Below are 8,469 nucleotides of genomic sequence, written 5' to 3' on the forward strand. Positions count from 1 at the left end.
GTTGATTGTTTTTTTGTCAATGAAATGCTTGGAAGAAGTCTTTTCACTTTTGAAAGTTTATAGATTTTTTTGATGGATGAGAAAGTTTGGGAATTGGTCAGATACATCACACTTGATTACACCTGTAAAGTTATTAGTATTAGTTATTAGTCATTATCAAAAAGTCTATATAAAAACACTCAACACACTTTTCCTTTGTAAAAAGGGGTCGGTTTTTGGAAAATTTCCTGAAAAATTCCTCCTGAGCAGAAAAATATCAAAATGAATATCAAAACAATCAAATTTATTTGGAATGATCAAAATTAATCATTTTGACAAACTGAAAACATTCAACCACCAAATTAATGATTTATTTAATGAAAAACTTCAAAGTGTAAATAACCTTACTCAAAATAAACAATAACTTGTAATTGAAATAATGATGTGACAATGAATGAATATTAATGTTAGATTTAACAAGAGTAGTCTTATTGCGAGGCTAGAAAATAGTGTTTACAGACTCATGCACTCAGAGTCAGTTCTAAAAGGTTAAAAATATTTATCAACCAAAATGCTTTAGTATAAACACCAATTTTTACGATCCCTTCGAGATGAAACCACATTTCAAGCCTTTGCATTTTTGTCGTCTTACTTCAATCACGTAAACTTATTTGAAAAATAAAATAGTACACATTTTTAATTATATCCAGCTACAGCAATAGATGCCCTCTTTTCAAAAGATATTTTTCTAGCAACATTCCATTGGTGTATGAAGAATTCAACATAAAACGTAAAATGTTCCTGGGTCATTAGTTTGCCAGACGTCTTGACACATTGTAGAAAGAAAGCTATTAAACTGCTCACAGATTGAAGTGTTCACTCCTTTGAATCCCAACAAACGGCGTGATTTGTATGTGAGTGAACATTTATGCGTGTAGCCATGAAAAATGTCATGGAAAAATCTTGTGTCAGCAAAAAATCCATTCTCTCTGTTTCTACAGTACTCCTCCAAGGAGCAAGAGAAGTCATAAAAATATTTTTCTGGTGCTTTTTCTAGATACGAGTAAAGCGAGTTGGCAGCATCCTTGCGACCCTCAGACGATGTAATGATGTGGTATCCCCAGCAATGGCCGTGACTCGGACAGAACCAAAGGAAAAGGTAAGTCGTACCTTTGTGGGATACATTAGGGAAAATCTTTGAGCATGGTACATCAGGTGTATCATCAAAGTTACCTTTCTTTTTCTCATTATCACGGTCAATGGAGAACACACGTGGCTTCCTGATCTGATTACCGTGATCAGTGAAATAGTAGGCTCTCCCTGTTTTTGCTGGGTTGTAAACGTCGAACATGGATGATGCCTGAGGTGGAATGTTATTTTCCTCTAGTTTTTCTCTCATCGATACGAGCTTGGTGATAAAATCTTTCACGTAGGGATCAATGATACCATTTGAGAGATTGGTTGTAATAACATACCAATCTCCCAGCTCGGGAAAAAAGTGCTTCGTAATGCAGTGAAAGGTATCTTTGAATGTAGCATCTTTCGTTACTTCAGAGTCGACTGTCTTTTTGAGCATTTCAATATATTTTTTAGGTATTGTGTTGGTGATGCTGGCATCTGTGGTCAATACGTGAAGAACTTTCGCCAATGAACCGCGTTCAAGTGGATGCACTGATTGGACAAACAATTTGTTGACTACATCAACGATCACTTTGTCTTTGCAATCATGTTTGACCATTTCAAGATGTTCATCGATCTTTTCTTGATCAAGCTTGTTCTTCCCCATCACATGGTTTGCCAACTCTGAGACTGCCTTGTTGACATCAGCTCGTTTACCGGTCGTGTTGTTGTTATTGATGAAGGTGCGTCCGTACCTTCGTGTGAGCGTTTTGATTGGTTCACCTTCTGCCGTCTCGATCGGAACCACGTCAGACTGTTTCAATGTGATTCCTATTTTGGTACCGTCTGCAGCCAAGCATTTTAGTTTGTCGCCGCAACCGAAACATTTTTTCCTGAAGTTGATTTTCATAGATGATGCCCAGGAAAACCACCACTTGATGAACGTGTTTCTCGACATGAAAGTCTTTTTTGATTTTGCACGTTTGTATTTTCGTTTGTAGAACTTTACAAAACCGGAAAATGTTTGGCGACTGGTCATAACCAAATCCACAAATTCCCATCCCATTTCCCAACTGCAGGCTACACTCGGGGATGAGCGATAAATACAATCTTCGAAACCATCATATTTTCGAATGCACGATCCTTTGATGCACCTTCGCTTGAATATTTTGGCATCAACAGCACCAGCTGAGGTATAAAGCGTGGTTTCGCCATCAGGAATCAAATGACCATCGGGAATATCTTCAGTGAACCATACACCCTGAACGAAAGGAAAACAAACTTTATGGTAGTACTAAATTACAGTATAATTGCAATTGACTTTGGAGTTGCATGAATGAATTTATTCCGGTTCTTCTGCTCAAACAAGATGTCATTATGTCATTAAACTTCGATATACCGAATTACGAACAAACTATGGTCAGAAGTTGAACTTTCTGTTCTTCTATTTTTGTCATTATTTTAAAATTTCAAATCATTAAATTTTTTGAATTTGAATTTCTCAAATAATAAAAACATTATTATCCAGTTTTAAAAGTGGTGGTCATACCTCACATTCACACGAGCCTGTCTTGTCAGGTATTAATTGTATATCTTCCCGTTTGAAAATTTTCAGTGAAAATTCCTCAACCTTTGACATCAACGTTTCGTAAAAGGGATCTTGATCGACTGATTGTTTGCTTGTAGCGCAATTGTGAAACTGCCACTGCTTGAGCTCCTCGTCAAACACCTTTTCATTTGGTTTCTATGAGACAATTGTTATTTAAGAGCATTAAATTATTCACTATTTTTTATATATATCGATACCAGGGGGGGGGGGTCCACTTTCAAAAATGGTAGTGTGTATTTGTATATGATTCCTAGGATATAAACTTGTTTGTAAATCTCATTTTTGCTAAAAAAAGAATATTAACTGAAGTACCTGTGTGAAGACAGGTTGAATATTTGCATCGTCGTTTTCTTCTACTTCTTTGTCATCATCGGCGTCGTCGTCGTCGCAATCTTCGCTTGAAAACGTCAGCGTAGATACATCAAAGCAGGATTTGAGTTTCTTCAAATGAGTGCAAAGGTCATCAGTTTCGAAATACTTTTTTGCACTTCTCTCCCTAGTATCAGTTGCCTGGCAATATTTGTCATGACAGGTGATGATGTGCGGGTTTTTGTTTTTTTTTTGCCAGAAAAAGGGTCACAAGGCTTGGATGCCCAACATCGTCGACGACCGAAAATTTGTGTGAACATTGCTATTCGATGGTAATTTGACAATGGGTTCTTTTGCCAATTCTTCTCTTTTTTTTTTCAGTAAGTAACGTTTCGTTTAGATAATACGGAGGAAGCGATAAATGATCTGATTCGTTTGGCACAAACATCATCGGTTTCTTTATAAGGATATCCTTGGCCAGTCGAGCATGACAGCACTTTATATACCTTCCCAATCATCATCTCCTTCTCCAAACATTTCCTCCATTGAATCTGATAGCATTCCAAACAGCTGACACGAACATGATATGATAGGGCCTCCGGGGGTTCCTCTTATGGTCACATGAACGAAATCCTTCTCCTAAAGATAATAGACGATATCGGATTTAGATAAATGCAATGCATTCTGGTTTCTAGGGACTCTCAAAGGAATTATAATCTATTATATAATTTTCTTCTTCATTAAATTTTTTTATTGCGATTCTTAAATTTTCAGACTCACGGATAATTTGCCTAACAGAATATGTATAACATGCCACAGTTTTGTGTGCTGCATCAAGTAGAAATTTATATTTTGTAAGTGGCAAATATTAAAAGAGCCCTTAAATGCTGAAAGTTGGCTAAAAAAAATTGTAAGTGAAAAGTACCTTGAATTCTCCGGTCTCAGCATCGTAATTGTTCATCAGTATAACCTGCGATGATGAGTTCTTCAACCTCCAGTTTATGCAGCCATTAGCAAATAATTTCTCAACAAAAGTCAAATAGAGAGTCTGTTGTTCCGCCGAATACAATTGCTTTGACAACTCGTCAACTTCTTGAGGGTCGACTCCAAGACTTTGGCAAAGCAAATTTTTATCAATCACGGGGCGAGCCTTTTGCACATTATATTTTCTCCTTTTGCGTGGCCTCTCCCCCGATGAATTGTCGATTTGAACATAAATATTGAGCATTGTGTTAAGGGCTGTGATGACATCGTGCTCACTTCCATTCAGTGCGACAGCGTGAACGATTCTATTCCTAGGTGAACCAGGCAGATAGCGTGTCGATGAGGAAAATTTTTGCTCAAATTTGACTTGTTGCTTCGAGGGGTCGTCAAGAGTCCAAAGCCATTTGTAAAAATTAGGAATGCTGCATATCATTTCTAATTGCTCCCTGAAATCCAAGGAGCTTTCTGCCACCCGATCAAATATTCTCAGATTTTTCTCCATATCTTTTCCGAGCGCTGAGAGCTTGTATTCTCGCAATTTTTCCCCCAAACTTTCTCGATGGTCCAGCATTTCTTGAGTATACCATAACCTAAAAAGTAGAGATTAATAAATCCCTTAATTAATCTCAGCTCGCGGAAGCTCAGCTCCCGTCAAATTTTCCCCTATCTCAAAAATTACATTTTAGAAAAGGTCCATGATAGTCCTAGGATGTAGGATACGATGTTTATCAAAGAACAAAATAGCAAAAGTTGGGAGGCGTTGACTCTCGTGGAAATCCCGTTATTTTTCCCCATCTCAAAAATTACGTTTTAGAAAAGGTCCATGATGCAGAAGGAAAAGACTTAGACTATGGAACCGTTTCACTCGATCGATGGACCGGTCACTTTCGATCGTCGAAACTGTCCACTCGATCGTTGAAACCGGTGGTCGAACCATTCACTCGATCGTTGGACCGGTGGTCGAAACCGTTGAACCGGTCACTCGATCGATTTGAACGGTTCGACCACCGGTCCAACGATTTTGACCTCGATCTAAACTCCATAGAATCCGAGCTCAAATGACTATCGAATAAGACTCAAAAAAAATCCCATTTACCCTACTTTGAACAGAAATATCTCGGAATCCGAGCTCAAATGACTACGATCGAATAAGACTCAAAGAAAAAATCCCATTTACCTACTTTGAACAGAAATGTCTCGGAATCCGAGCTCAAATGACTACGATCGAATAAGACTCAAAGAAAAATCCCATTTACCCAACTTTGAACAGAAATGTCTCGGAATCCGAGCTCAAATGACTACTACGATCGAATAAGACTCAAAGAAAAAAACCCCATTTACCCAACTTTGAACAGAAATGTCTCGGAATCCGAGCTCAAATGACTACGATCGAATAAGACTCAAAGAAAAATCCCATTTACCCAACTTTGAACAGAAATGTCTCGGAATCCGAGCTCAAATGACTACGATCGAATAAGACTTAACGAAAAAAAATCCCATTTAACCTACTTTGAACAGAAATGTCTCGGAATCCGAGCTCAAATGACTACGATCGAATAAGACTCAAAGAAAAATCCCATTTACCCAACTTTGAACAGAAATGTTTCGGAATCCGAGCTCAAATGACCACGCTCAGTTTCTCTACTTAAGAACTTAGAATGGGTTTAAAATCTGTTAAAATCAGTACTTTCTTAGAATAAACTTCTAAACTCTGAGGATCAGATTGTTCTTAGGTTTTGACCAAAATCAAGGCGACAGAATATTATAATAAAGTCCGCTAAAATCAATTTCTTATTTGATTCACTGCGCAAAAAAAAGCTGTGGTTGTGTGGCAAGGCTAAGTATTCGTAAGAATACCCCAATGAATATCCTCCAGGGTGAGTTTCACAGATTTTTGATGAGGATACAGTCGTTTTCTATTCAATCAACCCTCAGCCAAAATACTATTCTTATTAAAAAAAGTACGTAATTCAGGGATCTTATTCTCGGCGAGGAAAAACTTCTCAAACTAATATCTTCATATGGTTGTTTTAATCGGTGAACTAACAGTAAAGGCAATTTTAATCAACGGGAAGGGAAGTGGTAAAGGACAAGAAATCAAGCAACAACATATTGTTTTTTATGAATAACGTTTGTTTTCTTTTTCATTAAATAAGGAAAACATTAAAAATAAAACACACCCAACCCAGATCATGGTGTTTCAGAAACAGAACAGAATATTATAATGTAAACGATGTACGATGAGAATATTAAACAGTTCTGTGAGAAGGGGGTGTTTAAATGGCGTAAGTTCAAATATCTTAGTTAGGGATTTTGACTAAGTACGGGTCAGAAAACAAATTTTGGCAGTTTCTTTGTTATTATGTACCATTTCGGAGGAAAATCGAGTTTAGCAAATGTTTAGCACATGCATTTTAAAACAGAGTTTCAAAAAGTACTTCAAAGTTTCCCTGTCTTTTCATCTCCATCTTTATCTCTCATAGAACAGCATCGTATATTTCAGTCAAATAACCCAGAAACTCTTGGATGTACGAGTCAAGTCTTATGCTTACCGTGAAATAATTGTAAACGTCAACTGTCAAAATCGTCATGTCGTCATAGTGAAGAATAATCAAACGTCAAACTATATTAAGATTTATGTAAAGTAATTTAAAAACATCATCAGTGCCGAAGAAAGAAAGTCACCATCTACAAAAAGACTAAGGGCTTGCTATAAGATAAAAAATTACGTATCGTGAACATCTAAAGTTCGTCAAAGTTGTTATGTCTCTGTCATTTTAGTCAAAGGAAACGTATGGAAACTCTACGCTAGACGCTACTAGATACTACACTGATACGTGGGTCGTCAATGTAAATTCTCGTATCATATATAATATTACGTAATCGGATTCAATACTGCGATATGATTGGACTAAAGCAATCATGTATAATAATGGTAGACCTAGTAGCGTCTACATCCCGATTAGCTTTCTAGCTGGTGGGTAGTGCAGTGGGATGGGATGGTAGATCCTACTACTCTTTGCTCTTCTTCTGCTTTCTCTAGCTTTAGATAGCAGACTTCTAAGTTTGGTAGGTATACTTGCTATATAAACATCTCTGCTGACCTCATGCAAGATAGACTTGGTGGTCAAGAAAAGTGTAATGATGCAATGAATATGGATGATGGCATGGTGGCATGCGATTGATGATGGGGGTGAGGGTGTTGGTAGACTGTTTTTTTTGTATACAAATAGGATTAAGGTTTAATGTTTTGATCGGCTATAATGAAGTTTGGTTATTGGCTTTGTTATTTTGGTAAGGCGCTAATTAGAAGCTTGTTATTGAATTGAAGAAGGTAAAATATAATACATACAAATTAAATATGGAAAGATCGGGTAACTTGCATCAGTGGATACAAACCTGCATAGCCCTCAAATGAATGACCTGTCTGGTCATTGTACATTGAAATACAAAGTCAAATCAAAACAAAAATGGTAGAGTAGATCTGCAAGCGGAGGCTGGGTAGTTCATTTGTTTGGAAATTTTGCTGCGCTTTGATTGGTCAGTCATTTGATGGCTATATACAAGTTTCCCTCCACTCATCCAAGTTACCCGACTTCATGGTAATACATGTAATAAGAGATCCTTGATAGACTAGAGTCAAATAGTTGATTATTGCAAGACAAGAATAGCGAAAAATTTGGAATAATAGATTATACCAGACGGTGTCAATCGAACGAATCGAACGCCGAATCAATCGAACGCAATTGAACGCAATTGAATAATTCGATTGTCAAACGCAATCGAATCGCAATCGAATATTACCCAGGATTTACTGTTCGATTGCTTCGATTACGTTCGATTGTATTCGATTACGTTCGATTGTATTCGATTACGTTCGATTGTATTCGATTACGTTTGATTGATTCAATTGTGTATTAGATTTTATTCGCTTTGGTATGGTACTTAAGCACTCGGCCGCCCACGCTAAAAAGCTCTAACAGAGTGATCCAATTTGATTTAATCGCAATCAAACTCATCGAACATAATCGTAATCGAACATTAATCCAATGTAATTGACAATCAATCGAACCAATCGAACATAGTCAACTATCAATCGAACATTACTCGAACGCAATCGAACACAATCGAATATTACCCAGGAATAGGCCGTTCGATTAAGATTCAATTACGTTCGACAATCGAATCGCAATTATTCGATTGCGTTCGATTACGTTCGATTGGTTCGATTGCGATTTTTGTTCGAAGTTGTTCGATTGACACCGTCTGGATTATAGCTTGGTTGGGCAAAAGTAAAAGAGATTGTGTTAGATATGGAATATAATGGGACTTGGAACCTCGTTAGACCATATAGTAATATATAAAAATCAATAAAAATACATATATTTTACTCCTAACAAATATTTTAAACATACCGTCAACTGCTCCAACTTGGGACTATCTTACGCAACATGGGACGGCCATTCCAC

General features: G+C 37.1%; 1 long non-coding RNA gene across 1 annotated transcript; it reads right to left on the reverse strand.

The window, feature by feature from the left end:
* Nucleotides 1–3,523: 3,523 nt before the first annotated feature.
* LOC136813478 (uncharacterized) lies at nucleotides 3,524–6,786 on the reverse strand. The gene is made up of 3 exons (XR_010847480.1): nucleotides 6,553–6,786; nucleotides 3,942–4,590; nucleotides 3,524–3,655 (listed from the first exon to the last, which is right to left on the reverse strand). It is a non-coding gene; the product is annotated as an uncharacterized lncRNA (long non-coding RNA).
* Nucleotides 6,787–8,469: the final 1,683 nt, after the last annotated feature.

The sequence above is a fragment of the Clytia hemisphaerica genome, unplaced genomic scaffold, assembly GCF_902728285.1.
Source record: "Clytia hemisphaerica strain Z4C2 unplaced genomic scaffold, Clytia hemisphaerica genome assembly, whole genome shotgun sequence".
Taxonomy (NCBI): Eukaryota; Metazoa; Cnidaria; class Hydrozoa; order Leptothecata; family Clytiidae; genus Clytia; species Clytia hemisphaerica.